Consider the following 19959-nt stretch of genomic DNA (forward strand, 5'->3'; position numbering starts at 1 on the left):
CAGTCAGTTCAGAAGTTCTTAATCTGGAGATTTCTTTTAAAATGATTTTATTAACCATTTGTAATCTCCTGTAGATTACTTTGCAATCTAATTTTATCTTTTTCATATTTAGAAACGCTCTGTGGAGGATCATAGTTTTCCCCAGACAATCAAATAGGTCCATGACATAAAAAAGATGAAGAATCTCTGAGCAAGTGGGTTTTTTTCAGGTTCTGTCAAAGTGCTAGTATTGTATCTTTGTGATGCTAATTAGTGGTAAAATTCAAGTCTGTAGAGAAGAGAGCTGCTTCAGTCCCTGTTAGAACTCCAAATGGAGGGACAGTGAGCACTGTGGAGAAAGGATTCCATGACATTTTTTCTAAAACTATAGTGGAAGTTTTATGACATCTTGTAAAAATGCATACACACAGAAAGACAACCAAGATTGCTATCTGAATCCAAGCATTTTTATTAAAGTCGGAGAGCATACAGCTAGGGAAAACTATAATAATGATTAATCAGCAATTCCAATATCTATAGAAAATTTCCCAAGTTGGGAAACTGCAGTAGCCTGAAGGTGGTGAAGTTATTTAAAAATTAATTTTCTAAAACAAAAAGATTTCTGAAATAGAAAATGTTACCTATCCCAAACACCTTTCAAAAGTAAAACTAGATGTTAGGTCAGAGCAACCTGTTTGAGACTTTGGCCTACTGGGGCCATCTACCATGAAGTTTACATTGTAAGTCTCACCATTTGCCTCTGAGAATGTGCACACTCTTTTATGCTCAGTTTAACTGCAACAGATCCTTTGACTAGAGAAAACCAATTTTTCAGTTGCCTGTTGCTCTGGTTAAAAAAGAAAAGGATCAGTTATGACCCCATGATGTAAATTCATGTAAGCAAACCTTGTCAGACCACTTCTGAATTTCCTTGTTTCTAAGGAGAATTTAATGTAATTGGGATGCCTTCTGTTTTAATGAATTGTTACTATGCCATTTTCTATTTTTTTTAACAGTAAATTATTTTGCCATGAATTTATAATAACCAAAGTGAAAATATTAAGACTTCATTATAAAGGACATAATTTTATATATATGTAGAATTAGCAGGATTCTGATTCCTCTTATGATGTCCCTTTGTGTGGGATCAGAACCCTGTGTTGGCATTGGTTCTTAAACAGAATAATCAGAGAACAAAAAAGCAGTTTATTTACTCTTCAAGAAGAGGGCACAACCTCCATAACATGAATTACAGCTCTAGGAGGAGTGCAAAGTATGGAGGTTTGCCAGACCCCTTTTATTGTAATCCCTACTGCAGTCCTATCCCTCTGGTCCGTTATCTATTGGCTAGATAGCTGGGCTCACAATCTTTCTGCTAGTATTTAGCTAATCAAAGCAAAGCATTTCAATCCCTATTTGAATAATTATTCAGATCCAGTTTTAGTGATAATTCTGTATCTTTCCATATATGGGGTCAGTCATCACAGTGCTGTATAATCTTTATTACTACCTGACCTTAGGGAAGTGGAAAGCAATTTCTGCTGACATGGTCTTGGGTAAAAGGGAAGGTCATCAAAATCTTGAGGGAGGCTTCACTCAGTTATAGTCTCACTCACCTTCCTTATTTTGTCTGTTCTATTTTTAGAGTATATTTTCTTTTATGATTATTAAATTTCTATATATATTATTCTTCCAAAAACAATCATTTATCCTTCTAATTTCTTAAAGCTGTAATTTTTCCTAAAGCTTATCCTGTATCTTTTCTACCTTTCTCAGTCAGGGTTGTAGAAAATGCTCTGCACAGCTAACATACCAAATTTTTGGGGATGTAGCCAAAGTAATCCTTAGGGAAAAATTTATCTCTAAATATTTTCATCATCAAAAGAGAGAAAAGAAGAGTTCAGTAAATTGGGCATATAAATGAAAATAAAACTGACATATCAAAAATGTCACATCAAAAAGTCTAAAAAACCAGAAAAAAAGAAATTCTGGAAACAAAATTGAAGATAAGTCATTGAGATGATAAATAAAATCAAGAACTGTTTTTTAAAATTTGGATAATAAAATATGTAACCCCCCACCTAATTTGATTAAAATAGAAGAAAAAAATTACTAAAATCAGAAAGGGAAATTCACAATAGTTGAGGAAAATTTTTTGGAAACAATTTTGCCCAATTACATATCAATAAAATTGTTTGATTAATGAAGTTGATAAATACTTAAAATATATAATATGCAAAGATTAAAGAAAAAGAAATGGAAATTTCAGAAAAAGAAAATGATGAACCATAAGTGAATTTCCAAAGAAAAAAATCAGACTCAGCTTGCTTTAAATATTCAATTTTATCAAATATTTAGAGAACAATAAACTCCATTATTATATAAATTGTTTGCAAAAATAGAGAAAGGTTTCAAAATTTTATATGACAAACATGCTTCTAGTACTAAAACAAGGGAAAGATAGAACAGAGACCAGTAGCTATAATGAATTTTGCTTTAAATATATTGAATAATATATGTTAGTGTAACTCTTGGCTGTAAGGGCTAATTGCATAAGACTGTCTTTATGGGTAGATACTGATTACTCAGTCCTTTTTACTTACTTGGTGAGCTTTGAGAATTGAGATTTGGAGAAAAAGATCCTAGTCTTCTGGCTTCCAACTTTGGAAAGGGGACATATGGAATCAACTTTTTTCAGGTCCCTAAAGTAATAGAATGAATCTGAGAAGAAGCCAACATGTAGAGGAACCGCATTTGAATCATGACACTGTTCCTAGCTTATTGCCTTAGAGATTTCAGGGCATTTCCCTTGGGGTGAGAGCTAAGTTATTTCATTCCCATTAGGAGACCTCAGTACTTTGTGTATTATTTCAAATATATTCTCATACGCACATATACTTTCTCTGATTTCTATTTGCTCTCTGAATAAATGGGTTTATTTGTTATTTCCTATGTATGTTCATTGTGGAACTAGAATTTAGTGGGAAAAAGAATCAGACTTTGAATATATAGCTTAATGCACATTAAGGGGTAATGATCAGAGAAGTAGATATAATTTTAGCTCACTCTTTTGTCAGCTCCATATCCTGTCTTCTCTAGAAGACTGCTCCTCTATAATCCTCAATATCACAGGCTTTCTCTATATACTTGCTGCTTCCCTTCAGCCTATAAACATCTCCATGTTTTCTTCAACCTTAAAAACAACTCTCCTGATTTACCTATCCCTGCTATCCTTCTATATCTCTTTTTTGACTAAATTCTTGAAAAAGTTATCTACAAATATTGCTTCCACTTTCCTTTTTATTCTATTTCCTCTTATTTGAAGGCATTTCTCCTGAGGGCTTACAGAACTTGTTTCTGAATTGGATTGCTAAATTCAGTTTTTTGTGTTTGTTGGAGTTTTCAAACTTGGGCTTTTTTTTTTCCTGAAGGTGATCTGTGAATTCTTTCCATAGGAATTTTATTTTTTAAGTTCAAAAATTGTGGGAAGTTCCTTTCTATTATTTCCTTCATTGTGGAGTTAGGTATTCTTTTTTAACCTTTTGTTTAACCTTTAAACTTTTTCTAGAAGAACTGTGATTTTAGATTGTCTCTATGCATCCTGTATTAGAGATCAATATGTTTTTTTGTAGAGTGAGTCTATTTTGAATTTCTTGTTTTCTCCTTTTCTTCTAGGTTTTCTTTCACATCTATGTATTTTGATTTCCAATCTATTGTTCTCTCTTCTGCTTCTTTTGCAAGACTTGTCATCACAGATTCAAGTTTTTCTATTCTATTTTTTTTTTGCTATATAAAACACAAATTCTGCTCTCATAATTCTAATTTTTCTTTTAACCTATCAGGAACACAAGAGTTAGAAGAACATAAAGGTAAATATAATGAATACTAATGAGGGAAAATTCAATTAAGGGGAAATTTTACATTTGTCCTCTCTGAACTCTCTCAGCATCATGGATGACATGGGGAGTTGAGACAAGGTCTGAGAGTAGTTCTCTTAAATCTTGATGATATTAAAAGAAGAAAGGAAAAAAAAAGAGTGAAAGAGGAATACACTAGGGGAAATAAGGGGGAAAGGAAGTTCAGGAAAATCATTTCATATAACCAAATTATACAGATAGATATTTATACATAGGAAAAGAAACGGGAGAGAAGTGGTTGCCACTTGAGCTTCATTTAGATACAGATATCATCAGATAGAGAAATATATGTCAATCAACAGATAAATAGGAGTGAAAGGGGAAAAGGAGATAGATTAAGAAAGGCAAATTAAGGAGGGGGTTAGTCTTAAGCAAAATAAAATCTAACTCAAGATATTTGAAAATATTTTAACTCTTTTTTAAAAAAATCACTTTTATTTTATTTTCAATCCTAAATTTTTTCTTTCCCAAGAAGGCAAGAAATATAATATTCATTATATTCCCTAAGTCACACAGAACATATTTCTGTATTAGTCATGTTTTAAAAAAACAAGAAAAAGAAATATAGTGCTTTTTGAAGTGAAAAAGAATGGGAATCTGAGGTATCAATAAATTGGGAAATGACTAATCAGTTGTAGTTTACAAATACTATGGAATGCAATCAGGTTTTAAAAAATTTTGTCAATCTCAAATGGAAATGGGAGCCACTTACTCATATATAAGGAGTTTTGCCAGCTGCATATTGACTTAGAAAACTACATGTTATTATTATCTATGTTTTATTGTATTTTTTATTTATTTTATTAAATATTTACATTTATATTGAGTCTGGTTTGAAATGTACTCAGGAATGTTGTTTCTTGTGGCCAGCAGTCCATGTTTGATGCCTCTTCTGCAAAAAATGATAAAGGCAATGGTTTCAGAAAAACCTAGAAAGACACAGAACAAGGTGAACAGAACCAGGAAACAATTTATATGATGATTACAATATGATGAGGATAAAAAAAACCCCCCAAAAATTCAAGACTCTGGTCAATGTGATGATCAACCATAGTTCCAGAGGTCTAATGATGAAACATGCTACTTACTGATAGAGAGTAGAACTCAGATTCCAGAATGAAACGTTCATATTTGGACTTGTCCAATGTGGAAATTTGCTTTGACTGTACACATTTTTTTTCCTTTTTAACAGGAGTTTGAATTGGTTTCATTCTCAATTTCATGGAATTTGTGGTGGGTGGAAGAAAAAGCTGATTGTAAAAAATATAAAATTTAAAAAATAGCTCCTATGAGTCTTTATCCAACTTATCTTGCCAATGTTAAGCATTACTTCTTTTCACATATTTTCTGTTCTAGAATCACTTTAGGTCTACTATGTATTTAGATCTATGTATTAGATCTACTATGTATTCAAAATCACAGTTCTGAGTACCCCATTTTCCTTTGAATTTCCTCAATTCAATTGAATTTAAGCATATACTTCGCAGTAAGGTAAAATAACATTTCTTTAAAACATGATTTCAGGGGCAGTGAGGTGGCACAGTGGATAGAGCAGTGGCCCTGGAGTCAGGAGTTCCCGAGTTCAAATCCAACTTTAGACACTTAATAATTACCCAGCTGTGTGATCATGGGCAAGTCACTTAACCCCAATGCCTTGCAAAAAACCCTAACCCCCCCCCCCCCAACATGTTTCCAAAAGCACCTGTCTTGCTTCTTCCCTGCTCAGTGGAGTATAGTAGGATCCCTTTCAAATCTAGGAGCAAATATATTTGATATTTAAAGCCTTCATCAACTGGCTCCACCCTCCTTTCCTAATTACTTGCTTTCATATACCATAAGGTCCTTTTGATTTGACTCCTTATGTATACATTTGATTCCAATGACCTATGTTTGTTTGCTTCTTCTGTTGTCTGGGTCTGGACCACCCTCTTCCCACTAGTTTTCTTTATGTCTGGGCTTAAGTTCCCATTACATGAATCATCTCCTAATTAACTAATACTCTTTTCCTTTTCTGTTTGTATGTGTTTTATTTCCTTTTATTTATACCTCTGACTTTATATGTTTCCCTCCCTGGTGAATGTAAGCTCCTTGAGGAGAGATAGAATAATTGGTCAAATTCATTTATTGTTTATTATTTCTAGGCAGTGTGCTAAGTTTCAGGAATAAAAGAAAGGCTAAAATATGGACCATGACCTCAAAGAGCTCACTTTTTAATGGGATAGGCATGATATAAATTATGTATATAAAAGTAGAAAGTAACTTACTGGGAAAACAGTAACCATGGGGGAGGAGGAGAAAGAGAAATATTGGCAAAGAATTCTTTATAGAACCAAAGATTTTACTTTATTCTTGAAGGAAGTCAGGAAAGCCAGTAAGAGAAGATTGGGAGGTGTTCAAAACTCAGCTGCTGAGTTTGAAGATGGAGTGTTCTGTGTGAGGAACAGCAAGAAAGACATTGTTATTGTATCATAGACTATATAGAGTGGTATACAGTATAACAAGAGAGGTTAAACCCTATGCCCATTGGCAAGCAACACATTGAATCTGATTGCACTATCTCAACACTATCCAGTAAAGTCCATCACCCCCCTAATACCCTTTAACTGAAAAAAAAATAAAGGTATTGATGCATTTTTGACACATTAGATACTTCCAAACTCCCTAAGCATTTCCATTTAGGAATTAAATACAGATATAATTTATTGATTGCTAACAGAAAGACTTTTGAAGTATGGTACTGACCATTCCATTTGACCAGGATTTGTTGCCTCTCCCTCTTGATTTAATTGAACTGTAGTAGCTTTCTTTCTTCTTTTTTTATAGTATTATTTTGACTCCGCTTTCTTCACTCTTTATCACATTATAAAGTATTTATATTTTTCTTTGAATCCTTCATATTTGAAGTGTCTTACAGTATAATAGTACCATTAATATTAATATTATATATTTTCTCCAGCAATGCTCTGGGCACACATTTTGTTTCTGATTTTCCATTATCACTGAAAATGCTGTTATACTTTTTTCCTTTTATATGTGAGTCTTTTATTTCTCTAAATAGACTTCTTAGGTTATAGCATAAGTTTGGGAATATCTTTATTCAAAAGTCTGAATAATTTAGTAACTTTTTCTTGTGTGGTTGTAAATTGTTTTCCAATTGGAGAAATTCACAGCTGTCTATTTTCCCCATGGATCTTGTAATGCTGTTTTGCCATCTTGTAAGCATCTTTGCTAGTTTCATCAATATGAGTTGATATTTCAAAGTTTATTTAAGTGAATTTCTCTGAATATAAATGATTTTATATGTTTTAGTTGGTTATTGGTGATTTTTAGACTTTTTAAAAAGTTTTTTGCAAGGCAATGGGGTTAAGTGGCTTGCCCAAGGCCACACAGCTAGGTAATTATTAAGTGTCTGAGGCTGGTTTTGAACTCAGGTTCTCCTGACTCCAGGACCAATGCTCTTTCCATTGCGCCACCTAGCTGACCCCATTGGTGATTTTTATATCTTTTTTTGAAAACTATTTATTCATGTTCATTTGGCACTTATCTATTGTGGAATGATTCTTAATTTTATATTTTTGTCTTAATTGCCTGGAGACTTCAGATACTGGACTTTATTAGAGAAATTTAATGCCTTCTCATTCACATAATTATTTTTGCTTTTAATGATGTTTATTTTTATGGGCAAAACTTTTCTTCACTTTATGCAAATAGAGATCATCTATTTTATTTTTTATCATGTATCTAATTACAAATTCTGTGTGAAAATCTCTCTCTCTCTCTCTCTCTCTCTTTCTCTCTCTCTCTCTCTGTGATCTATCCACTGAGTCATTTAGCTGCCCCTTCTTCACATATCTCAGTCTTCCCAGGTTAATATTTGTATGCAAAATTCTTCTTTTTCTCACTTCCTCTTGGATGAAATGGAAGTTTTTTCCTGAGTTATTTGATATTCTATTCCTTTAGTAAGGCAACTTATTGCCTACATCAATTCTTTTTTTATTTTCAGTGGCTGTAGTATGAAATAAAGAAGATTGGAAAGACAGGTTAATGTCTGTAATAGATAATGGAAGGAGGGCTGGATTTGTAATTAAGTGTCTGAATTCAAATCTTGGACTTCTTTTTTGAAATAATGATTGCAATTCTTTTTTTTTAGATTCAGCTGGGGCAAGTAGACTCTAATCTTTCATTTTAATACTTGATGAATCTTTGCATTTTAAGTGTTTTTCTTATATTGGTTTTGCTTTCCAATTCATTCTGCTTTTTTCTGGATTATTTGAATCTAATAATTTTTTTTGGAAAAAATAATGGATATGTTATTATTATTATTATTGTTATTATTATTGTTGTTATTGTTATTTTAGTTTTTGCAAGGCAATGAGGTTAAGTGGCTTGCCCAAGGTCACACAGCTAGGTAATTATTATGTGTCTGAGGCCGGATTTGAACTCAAGTACTCCTGACTCCAGGGCTGGTGCTCTATCCACTGCGCCACCTAGCTGCCCCGATATGTTTTATTTTTATGTCATTTTTGGATTATGCTTTGCCCCACTTCATAATGAGCCTTCTCCACCAAGGGAAACATCACACAAAAAGAACTGATATCTGTCAATATATATATAAAAATTTACAATTACATATTATTCTCCATGTCTTCCATAAGAAGGAAAGTTTATTTCATTATTTGTTCACTGGGGCCATATTATTTTAATTACTCAATATTTCTAGTGTTAAACTTATATTATTATAGCAATTACATGCTATTCTTATTTTGCTTACTTCCTTGCAACAATTCATTCACACCTTCCCATGTTTCTCTTAATCTGTCCTGTTCATTTTTTTAATGACACAATAATCTTCTGTCATGTACCTGTACCACACTTAGTTTTATCATTTCCCGATTTAAAAATGTCCATTTTTTGAATACAACCATTCTGGAGAGAAATGAACTATGCCCAAAGAGCAATAAAAATATTCATTCCCTTTGACCTAGCAATTCCAATTCTAGGTCTACATCCAGAAGAAATCATAAAAAATGGGAAAAGTCCAAAATATTCACAGCAGCTCTTTCTGTAGTGGCAAAGAATTGGGAATTGAAGGGATACCCATCAATTGAGGAATGGCTAAACAAATTATGGTACATGAATGCTATGGAATATTATTGTTCAATAAAAAAAAACCATAAATGGTTGGACTGTAGAGAAGCATGGAATGAATTACAGGATCTGATGCTGAGTGAAGGGAGCAGAATCAAGAGAACTATTTACAGATTAACAACATTGTGAGAACCTTTATGGAAGCAGCTCCTCTCAGCAGTTCAGAGAGCTTGGACAACTGAATGTTATCTCCAGCCAGAGGAAGAAAAACAAAAACAAAACAAAAATCCCCTTCAGAATCTGATGCACACTTTATAAAAATTTTCTCTTATGTTTCTCTTTCCTGTAATCCAAATTCTTTTTACTGAAAGTGATTAATCTGTAAACATGTTTATCAAAAATATGTATGTACAATGTTAACTTGACTGTTTGCAGCTGAGGGGAGGGAGGTGGGAAGGAAGGGTGGAAGTAAATTTTGTAACTTAAAAATATACATATGCATATGGATGAATGTTGAAAAGACTTTCATAATATGTATTTGGAAAAATAAAATACCAATTAAAAAAGTTCACTTTTTATAGTTTTTCTATCACAAAAGTGCTATTATTTTGGTATATATTGGATCTTTCTCTCTACCTTTTATGTCTATAGAGTTTCATGATCCAGAGTAGGATCTTCTGGCTAATGAGAATGAATAATATAGGGATATTTCTTACAAAATTCTAAATCATTTACTAATATAATAGGGTAAAGCCACAACTCCACCAATAGTGTACGTCTGTCTTTCTACAGTCCTTTCAACATTAACTATTCTTTTTTTAATCATCTTTGTTGTTGAATGTGAGATAAAATCTCAGAATTTTAAAAGTTTCCATTCTCACAGAAACCAAAAGTCACATTAAGAGTTTGAAATTGCCTTCCAAATTTTCATTTCTTTTAAAAATAATTTATTTTATTTTTATCCCAATCACATGGAAAAACAGTTTTAATACTTTTTTCCTAAAAATTTTCATTTTAAATTCTCTGTTCCTCCTTTCCCTCATCACTGAAAGGCAAGCAATTTTACATAGGTTTTACATGTGTAATCATACAAACACATCTCCATGAAGTCATGCTATGGGAAAAAACAGACAAAAAAATTCCAAGGAAAAGAAAAAAGGCATCATATATATATATTATATATATATGTATATATATATATATGTTCAATTGTCTTCATTTTCAGATTAATTTTCAGATCTATTTATTTAATTTTTTTTTAGATTTTTTTTCCCAAGGCAAATGGGGTCAAGTGGCTTGCCCAAGGCCACACAGCTAGGTAATTATTAAGTGTCTGAGGCCGGATTTGAACTCAGGTACTCCTGACTCTAGGGCTGGTGCTCTATCCACTTTGCCACCTAGCCACCCCTATTTAATTTCTTAAATGAGTTACAGGCTCTCAAAATTTGCCACCTCTTGGATATCTTGAATTAGATATTTTGGAGGAATTTAAAACTCAATATATCCCAGAAAAGAAATCATTATCTTTTTCTGAAGACCTTTTACTCTTTTCAGTTTCCCTATTAATGCCAAAGGCACTGTCATCTTCCCAGTTACCCAGGTTTATAAACCTCTTCATTGTGAACATTTTGCAACCACCTCTTATATTCAATTTGTGCCAAATCTTGTTCTTTTTACTCTCACATCTTTCATATATGTTCCCTTAGATCACACAGCCATGACTCTTGTTCAAGCCCTCATCACCTCTGGCTTATATTTTTGTGACAGCTTTTGGTTGGTCTTTATTTCTTACTTCTTTCTCCATTGTAATCTACCCCCTACTCAGCTGATCATTTTAAGGTGAAGGTTTGAATATGCTTCCCACTTCTCAATAGTGTCTTTTTTTATCCTCAAGATAAAATATAAAAACTTCTGTATAAGTTTAAAATCTTTCATTAGCCTGCTTCATCCATGCCTTTCCCATCTTTCTAACACTCTACCAATCATTGGTACTGACCTAGATACTATTCCTCACACAAGATATTACATCTCCTGTTTTACTGCATTTGTATTGACTGTTTGCCTTGAATACTCTCTAACTTTCTTTTTTAATGTTTTTAAAATTTTATTTTTAATTTTTGGAATAAAACAAACATTTTAATAAGATAGTACAATAAAAAGATGATAGTACATGAAATTGCAACTCTATTATGTACAATTTGCCATTCCTTTCAAATATACACAAAATGTATAAATTTCTTGTTTTTCTCCTTCCTCACCTCCCCTCCCCTTTAGAGAAGGATACCAGCTCAAGAAGGTATATGTAAACATGTATATACATATATATATGTATACCTATATATACATGTATGCAAAATTATTCTAGTTATCAGTTATTTCTCTCTATTCTCCCCTTTGTCTTCTGACTTTCCTCATTTTCTTTAAGCTCGAGCTCAAATCCTGCTTTCTAGAGGAGACTTTTCTGTATCTCCTCTCACTCCTACTTCCTTTACTCTGAGATTATCTCTTATTTACAATGTTTTTATCTTGTATGTTCATAATTATTTGCATATTGTTTTCTGTATGAGAATGTATGAGCTCCTTGAGAATAGATATTATGTTTTTGCCTTTCTTTGTATTCCCAACACTTAATACAGTGTACCTATTGTTTCTGGGCTCTGAGATTTCTTTAAGTTAAAATCCTATAAATGGAAAGTATATAATACATTGAAAGTTACAGAACTTTTTATTTAACAGATTGGAATTAGGAAGACAAATTCAGATCTAGGCTTAGACATTATGTGACTCTGGATAATTCACTAAATTTCTATTTATTTGCCTAAGTTCCCTCATATATAAAATGGGAATAATAGTGTATTTATCTCTTGGGTAATGAGGATCAAATGAGAGAGTATTTGTAAAGTTCTTAATCCAGTGACTGAAACATATAAATTTTATATAGCTTACATGCTTCTGAAAGGAGATAGCACAGTTGGATAGAGTTATGGACCTGGAGTTAGGAAGAAGTGAGTTTAAAGTTGACTCTCAGACCCCTACCAGCTGTGTAACCCTGGGCAAGTCTCTTAATCCAGTTTGCCTCCATTTCCTTATCTGTAAAATGAATTGGAGAAGGAAATGGCAAATCACTACAGTATTCTTGCCAAAACAAAACAAAACAAAACAAAACAAAACAAAACTTAAATGGGATCATGAAGAGTCAGATGTGACTCAATAACAACAATGAACGTTAGTTATTAGTTTTACTATCATCATCATCATCATTTTGATTGCTGAACAGAGGTTTCTCTTGGAAAAATAGGAAAGGATAATGAATAAAATAGTCTACATTTTTTTTTTATCTTAGAGGGCATGCTTTTATTCCCTTTCTTTGATTCTAATGAGGAGATTCAGTATCCTTTGAGATAGAGGCAGTATCTTTTGTGTTACAAATGTCTCATAATTATAAAAGTGGATTATATTAAGTTGTATTAACTTTTTTTTGCAGAAAAGGGCTATCTCCCCTACCGGGAAAAAGCCCTGAATTGTGACAATGCCTAGTCTTATATACAATTTGAAAGGCTTACCCCTCCCTTCTGAGCCAGTCATTGGTCTGAATAGTCAGGGGTACATCCTTTTTTTTTTTTTTAAGAAATGTTTTATTTATTTTGAGTTTTACAATTTTCCCCCTATTCTTGCTTCCCTCCCCTCACCCTCCACCCCCAAAAGAAGGCAGTTTGTTAGTCTTTACATTGTTTCCATGGTACACATTAATCTAAGTTGAATGTGATGTGAGAGAAATCATATCCTTAAGGAAGAAAAATAAAGTATAAGAAATAGCAAAATTACATAATAAGATAACTTTTTTTTTCTAAATTGAAGATAATAGTCTTTGATCTTTGTTCAAACTCCACAATTCTTTCTCTGGATACAGATGGTATTCTCCATCACAGATAGCCCAAAATCATTCCTGATTGTTGCACTGATGGAATAAGCAAGTCCATCAAGGTTGATCATCACCCCCATGTTGTCAGGGGTACATTCTAGTCTATATGCCCACTTCAACCACTCTCTGATGTTTTCTCCACCCTGGTAATACAATGCATGTTATTCTGATGAGCCTCAATCATCAAAGGGGAGTGTGTAATTATATATATGGATCTCATTAAACAAACACACTTGCAGAAGTCAGAGACTCTAGGTCAACCCAGGACTAGTTAGAGCAATCTTCAGTCTGATCTCACATCTAATCAGGTTGGAAGACCCCTCACAGTTTGTTGTTTGGTAGGGTCAATTCCTTTATCTCTTTTGTCTTACTCTCACATACCTGCACATAGGCTGATGTCTTTCCTATTCAAAAGTCACAGACAGACCCCAGTCTTTGTAATGTGGCTTTTGAATAGGAAAGATCCTTATATCCTTATATCTTTCCTCTTATATTCTTATATCCAAACACCCTATATTCTCCACATTTTGGATTGTCTGTTAACTGAATCAAGGTGAAAATGACTTCCATATTACCTCTGACACTTACTAGTTGTGTGATAAGATATTAAATCTATTTTATTTTCAGTTTTCTCATCTTTAAAATGAAGATAATACATTATTTTAAATAGCAATTTTGGCAACTGGAGTAAAATTTACAAAACGTGAAGAGTCAAACAGCATTAACTTTTAAAGACAATTCAGTTGGTGAGAGGGAGAAACCTGGGTCACTCCTTACTGAGCAGAGATACTTGGGACACTGTGAAGCTTTCACTGTGCTATGAAAATTGAGCTAAGCCTGGGAGTAACTTTCCTGGAATGTGACTGCCAGGATAAGAATAAGGAATTGAAATATTCTTATTAACTTCTGCTAAGTTAATAAGAATTGTTGTTTCTATACTGCTGAAGGAATTTAAGTGCTATTAATGTTTTCTGAAATTTGGTTCCCTAGGATAAAGTCCTATTTACCCTACCCGGGTTATGACAATGATATATAATAACTGTTCTATTTACCTCACAGGGTTGTTGAGAAGATGAAATGTGATATGTGTATATAAAATTCTTTGAAATCTTTAAAGCTCTATTTGAATGTCAACTTGTATTATTTGACCATTATTTTACTCTTCTTTTTTGCACATAAACCTAAATTAAGTACTTGCCCTCTTCTAGTCGATTAAAAATAAACCAATAAATGGAATGAAAGTATTGAATGGCATAAAGAAATTAAAGTCTTTTTCTAGGTTGACCTATACCTGAACAAGTAATCTTTTCTCTATTTACTTTGGATAACTCTGATTATTTTATATTAGTTGAGATCTTCCTTACTACCTCCACCCACTACTTTTCTGGATGCAAGCAGAAAAAATCAAATCATTTTCCTGCAAATTGAAATCTTAAAAATAGTATTTCTTGCCCACCCTCCCATTCCCCACTCCCTGCCTCCAGAGAGCCTCCTTTTCATCAGATTAAATAACTCCAGTACTTTTAATCTAATTTTATATAGCAAATAATTTTCATAAGAACTGCCCTCCTCTGAAAGCTTTCCAGTTTATCAAAGCCTTTCTTAGAATGCAGTTTTTGGGGGCAACTAGGTGACACAGTGGATAGAGCACCGGCCCTGGAGTCAGGAGGACCTGAGTTCAAATCCATCCTCAGACACGTAATAATTACTAAGCTATGTGACCTTGGGCAAGCCACTTAACCCCATTGCCTTGCAAAAACCTAAAAAAAATGTAGTTTCTGGAGAGGAACCTGAAAATCTAGATATGGTTTGATTGGAGCAGAACCAACTGGGAAATCCCTCCCAAAGATCAGTTCATAACTAATCCAAATGTTATCATGCATTTTTCTTATCTATGTCCTCCCATAAAGCCTCCACAAATGGGTAATTTTTAAAAACCTTTTATATATGTCATTGCAATAACTGACCTTTCTCTTTTTTGTCCCCAGTTTTGACTACATGATTGACCTACCTTTTTTCTAATCATATATTCTTTTTTTTTTTTTTTTTAGGTAAGGCAAATGGGGTTAAGTGGCTTGCCCAAGGCCACACAGCTAGGTAATTATCAAGTGTCTCAGGTCAGATTTGAACTTAGGTACTCCTGACTCCAGGACTGGTGCTCTATCCACTGCGCCACCTAGTCGCCCCCAATCATATAATATTGATTATATTTTTCTTTATATTTCCTTAATCTGTGCCAGTCACCACTGGTAATAAACTATATCTCCTAATTCCTGCTTCTTATCTCTAATTTTTCTTTGAAATTTTGATTCTTCAGAGATCATAATATTCCAAAATTTGCAGTTATAAAGACCTTTTGGAAGGATGCTGGATGTTTAAGAGAGCTTTTGTATCAGAGAGGATCACTAAAATCTTATATAATTTCACAAATACAATCCAATTGTATATTCTCCTCTTCAATTCTGTATCTAGCTTACTGACCATTGGTAGCTCCTGTCTGAGATAAATATGTCATAAACAATATATGTGGGTATCTTTAAGATATTTGACAGAATCTTTCATGGTATTCTTGAGAACAAGTTAGAGAGATGGAGACTGGATGATAGCACATTTAATCCAATTTGGAACTGGTCGTTTTTTGAATGGACCTAAAAGGTTGGTTTAATAGCAAAGAAGGATCAATGGCAACCTAGGAAGAAAACTTATTTTCAGTATCATAGAGCTTTGGCCATTTCTAGTCAATTAAAAAAAATCAATGAATGGCATGAAGGCAAAGGATGGCATAGTGATCAATTTTGTGGATACCACCAAACCTGGGGGGATACATGATATACATTAGATTTCACAACTTGGAATTTTTTTATTGGTATTTTATTTTTTTCAAACACATGTTATGACACTTTTACAAAATTCATCCATATCATATGAATATTTTTAAGTTACAAAATTTCCTTTCACTTTCCCTTCCACCCCCCCCCTCCCCTGAGTGTCAGTCAGATTAATATTGTACATACACATTTGTGTTAAACATGTATATAGAGTAATCATTTTTGGCATGAGGAATTAGAATTAAGGGAAAGAAATACAAAAGGAATATTTTTAAAAAGTGAATGTAGTGTTCATCATATTCTGATATTTTGTTTTGTTTTCTTCCTCTGGATGGGGATAACATTGTCCATAGCCAATCTAATAGGGTTGTCCTAATTCTCTAAATGACTGAGAAGAGCTGCATCTGTTAAGATTGATCATCTTACAATGTTGTTGTTAAAGTGTAGAATGTTCTTTTGGTTCTGCTCCCTTCACTCAATATCAGATCCTGTTTCTCTTAGAGTCGGACCATTTATGGTTTCTTAGAGAACAATAGTAATCCATAATATTCACGTACCATAACTTGTTCAACCATTCCCCAATTGATAGGTATCCCCACAATTTCCAACTCTTTGCCACTACAAAAAGAGCTACTATGAATATTTTGGAACATGTGGGACTTTTTCCATTTTTTTTATGATTTCTTTTGGATATAGACCTAGAATTGGAATTACTGGATCAAAGGATTGGACATTTTTATTGCTCTTTGGGCATATTGCTTTTCAGAATGGTTGGATCTGTTCACAACTCCACCAGCAATACAGTAATGTCCCAATTCCTCCCACAACCTCTCCAATATTGATCATTTTCCCCTTTTGTCATCTTAGCCAATCTGATTAGTAGTTGTTTTAATTTTCATTTCTCTAATCAATAATGATTTGGAACATTTTTCATATGATTATTTATAGCTTTAATTTCTTCATTTGAAAAATTCCTATCCTTTGACCATTTCCAATTGGAGAATGACTTGTAACCTTATAAATTTAATGCAATTCTCTATACATTTTAGTAATGAGACCTTTATCAGAATTCCTAGTTGTGAAGATTGTTTTCCAGCTTTCTGCTTTCTTTCCAATTTTGGCAGTTTTGATTTTATTAGTGCAAAAACTTTTTAAATTTAATATATTCAAAATCATTCATTTTGCCAGGATTTGGCTGCTTAAGAAAATGAAACAATGGAAACAAATGTAAAGTTCAATATTTGGGTCAAAAAAATATTAACTGTATAAGTATAGGATATAGCTAGAAAGTCTGTATGGAAAAGATTTAGTGGACTATAGGATAGGTATGAGTCAGCAGGGTCATATGGGAGCCAAAAAAGCTAATACAATCATAGAATACATTAATATATAGTACATATTGCAAGGGAGGTTACAGTCCCATTGTACTCTTAGTGTCTAGAATTATGTATACTACTAGAGTTCATATTTGAGAAAACTGGAAAGCAGCCAGGATGGTTGGTTTATAGGATGATAATGGTTTATAGATCATGTTGTATAATGATTATCATATTACTATGGCTGTTAATGGAGGCAGCCAGATACTTCAGGGAATAGAATACTGAAGTTGGAGTTAGCAAGACTTAAGTTCAAATCCTGCCTTAAATACTTACAGCTCTGTGACCTTGAGCAATTCACTTAATTTGTCTCAGTTTCCCTACCAATAAGATGAGCATAATAATAGCATTTACCTCCTTCAGTTTTTTGTGAGATTATAATGAGGTAATATTTGTAAAGTACTTTACAAACCTTAAAGCACTACATACATTTGCTATTATGGTTATCATTTTTTGTTAGCTTGGAGAAGAGAACCTGATATGTAGGGAGTATATGGGATAGGACAGGGTATTTAAGCTTAAATTGTTTGAAGGAGTGTCTTGAAGGAAATTATTCGAAGGAGTGTCCTGGAAGGTGGAAATAGGACCAAGTGGTGGCAATTATAGGGAAGTGAATTTTGTTTTAGCATAAGGAAAAATTTCTGAAGAATTAGAGCTGATCAAAGAATGGAATTTGCTTCCTGGAAACAAAGATGGGATTATAATAAATTCTCTATAAAAGGAGGTAGGTTTTTTTTTTTTTTTGGCAAGGCAATGGAGTTTAAGTGACTTGCCCAAAGGTCCCACAGCTAGGTAATTATTGTGTCTGAGGTTGAATCTGAACTCAGATCCTCCTGACTCCAGGGCCTATGCTGTATTCACTGTGTCCCCTGGCTGCCCCTAAAAGGAGGTTTTTAAAGATGAATGTAGGTATCCCTAACTGAACCCCACTTTGAAGATGACTTCAATTTGCGGGCAGGTGATTCTCCCTTTAAAATTTTTATAGCTTGGGAAAGTAGACATGTAGGTTGGTGGCTGCTGATGTCACCTTGGTTGTACTTTTTTCTGGTATTAATAAGACCTGAGTTTTTTCCCCCATGTTTCATACCTTTCCCCTCTTTTGTGTGCCTGGTGATAATTCTTCAATGTTCCCCTGATTGTGTGACTTGCAATATGATATGCACAGTTTGTCTTTTCAACTGATTTTCTCATCTTTGTTCTTAGCACAATTTCTATCTCTCCTTGCAGAAGCAGAAGGAATGAGAGTCATTTAGCAGCATCTAGGTGACCCAATAGCTAGAACACTAAACATGTTTAGTCAAAGACCTGCATTCAAATTTCATAGGGTCACATGTTAAAGGTATCAGAATTGGACTCTGATGATTGATTTTATTCTTCTCTTTTCTTTGATTTGGAGGTAATATGCTGTAGTGAATGGAGAGCTGACTTCTGGGTCCAGAAAATCTGGGCCCAAATTTTCCTGCCTACATCTGTCGCATACTAACTATATAATCTTGCTTAACATCTCAGTGCCCCAGGTAATTCAGACTTTTAGCTATAGGAAAGGGTCTAGCCTACATTGGAGAGTCATTTCTTTCATGACAGTTCCCTACACCTATAAAATTATACCTTTGATCAAAATAAAATGATTACTTTTTTCTTTTAAGGTCACTTTATTAATATTACAGAGGAATTAGATTTTGTAGACTAAATCAGACCTTCCTAATTAAGAAGGCTTTAAAGTTTAATCAGAATCACCAAGTCAGTGACTCACTGAAAGTCATGAAAACAACCAAAGTATCTTGGCTTCTAGAGTGTATTTGATTCATAGATTTTATTCATAAATCTGCATAGATCTGCAACCAGAAAAAGCAAATTTGTTTTGTGTGTAATTTTCAGGAGCTCTGCTTCCTCTTCCACATGTTGGGCTGCTGAAGTTGAGCTCCTATTTATCTAGTCTCATTTTTTTGGGAATATTTGTAGAAAATTGCTGCCAGCTGGCAGACTTGAAGTCCAGAGGGGAAATGGTGTCATGTTCAATGAGTTGGGGGTTGATGTCAATGGCATACACACTCATGTCCTCTGAGCTGGTGACATTTTCTCCAGGCACTAAAAGTGTGTTCAGAATTAGAACAGTATCTTCTCATTCTCTAGAAGAGGGGAAAAAAACATACTTGATTTCCTTCTATTGATGAAAGTAGACAAAGGGCATTGGATTGGGACACAGAGCCATGGATTCTAGTCTGTACTGTGCCATTTGGTTGGGTTGTGATCTTGTTAAACTTCCTCAACTTCTCTGAGTTTTTGTTTTCTCATTTGTAAAGCCGTCGAGTTAGATTCAATTGGAGTATATATATCATAGGATTTCAAGCTGGAAGGAATCCTTCCACTTTCTCCATAGGAAAACAAATCATGCTGGTAGCAAATAATGAAGGAATATGTAACCAGGAGTTTTGAAGCATCCTCCTTTAAAAAAAATGATTACTTTTTCTAATACACCATGTTAGTCCATGGTAACTTTTTACTGGTCTGTAAAATGTCTGCTAAAACTTTTGTATTTCTTAAAAATGACTCTTGCCCCTGCATTTTCTGATGCTTTCCTTTGCTCCCCACTTTTCTCCCTATTCCTGACCCCCAATTCCTTGATTCATTGTCATAATGTGGATGACACAATAATCTTTAGTAAAATATATAGACAGTTTACCAGTATATTACAAACATTGAATTGAGTTATAAAACAATGTTTCTCTTTCTCTTTTCTCTTTTTTCTATTTTCAACTACTTTCTATACCTAGCCAAAAGCAATTTCTTCCTTAGCTGAGCTGCCCCAGTATTTTGTTGCATTCTCTGTTACTGTGATTAGTGGACCT

Source organism: Macrotis lagotis, chromosome X (genome assembly GCF_037893015.1).
Source record: "Macrotis lagotis isolate mMagLag1 chromosome X, bilby.v1.9.chrom.fasta, whole genome shotgun sequence".
NCBI classification, from domain to species: Eukaryota; Metazoa; Chordata; class Mammalia; order Peramelemorphia; family Peramelidae; genus Macrotis; species Macrotis lagotis.